Source organism: Phalaenopsis equestris, unplaced genomic scaffold, assembly GCF_001263595.1.
Source record: "Phalaenopsis equestris unplaced genomic scaffold, ASM126359v1 Scaffold000428, whole genome shotgun sequence".
NCBI classification, from domain to species: Eukaryota; Viridiplantae; Streptophyta; class Magnoliopsida; order Asparagales; family Orchidaceae; genus Phalaenopsis; species Phalaenopsis equestris.
This window is the reverse complement of record NW_018164869.1, coordinates 3707948-3709414: the sequence shown is the minus strand read 5'-3', so window position 1 is coordinate 3709414 and position 1467 is coordinate 3707948.

The following is a 1467-nucleotide window of genomic DNA, read 5'->3' as shown; positions in this document are numbered from 1 at the left end:
GACCTTGTCCACCGTGTTGAGGCCCAAATCACTGCAGATGAGGCCATCAATGCACATAAGGAACAATTTGAGAAATTTGGGGGAAAGCGCAAAGGTAACACTGGAGATAATCATCAATCTTTGCAACGGAGAAAGTTTGAACAACAGAGGAATCGCGACATCCTTCTTCACCCTGCAGGCCAACAAATTGAATATCACTGAATATCGACCTAAGAAAGAGTATACACCACTCAACACATCACGTGCTAACATCTTAATGACTATTAAAGATGAGCAAGCCGTTAAATGGCCTCACGCCCTAAAACCTAACTCAGGGAATCAAGAACAGTACTGTCATTTTCATCGAAGTCGTGGCCACTCCACTGAAGCATGTAAGCAGCTCAAGGAAGAAATTGAAAGATTAATTAAACAGGGATATCTCGGTCGATTTGTACAACAACCCAGCTGGTATCGATAATGCTTCTACTGGGGGGCAACATACACCAAGGCAGCAACATGGGGGTCAAACAGTCATAGGAGAAATTCAAAGAATTGTTGGAGGCCCATCGCTGATTGATCAAGTCCTTGTCACTGTACCTGGCGAACCAATGCAGAAGAAATTGCGCCTCGAGCCTATAACTTTTGATGATTCTGATCTGGAAGGTGTTCGAGTCCCCCACCAAGATCCTCTCGTCATTAACAAGACCATTATATGGTTTTGATAATCGACCAGTGAAGGTCAAGAGAACAATAAATCTTCCAGTTTTCTTGGGAGATTTTCCTCGACAGATAACCCACTCAGTTCAATTCATCGTTGTCAAATCAGAATCGACGTATAATGCTATCTTCGGGAGACCACTGCAATCAATTTTTGGCGTCGTGACTTCTATAACACACTTGAAGATCAAATTTCCAACCCCAGCAGGGATTGGCGTCATACGAGGTGATCAACAGATAGCACAATCATGCTACCTCAGACAAGCTCAACCACGCCCATCAATGACACTTAACATTGAAAACTTTGATCTTCGAGATGAAGATGTATCTCAACGGGCTTCTCCCGTGGAAGACTTGGTTCAAGTCTCACTCTCTGACGAACATTCCTCGAGAATAGTGCAGCTTGGTTCCCTACTCTCCGATGAGAAAATGTCAGAGTATGTAGATCTTTTCCGAAGAAACCAAGACATTTTTGCATGGACTCCAATCGACATGTCTGGAGTTGATCCAGAAATAATCATGCTCTCTTTAAAGGTTGACCCGACCTTTAAACCAGTTATCCAGAAGAAGCGAAGTTTTGCCCTAGACCGCTTACAAGCTATTGAACAAGAAGTCAACAAGCTTCTCGAAGCAAAGTTCATACGGGAAGTACACCATCCTGCATGGCTGGCCAATGTCGTCATGGTGAAAAAAGCTAATGGTTCATGGAGAATGTGTGTCGATTATACAGACCTCAACAAAGCTTGCCCGAAGGATAGTTTTCCTCTCCCG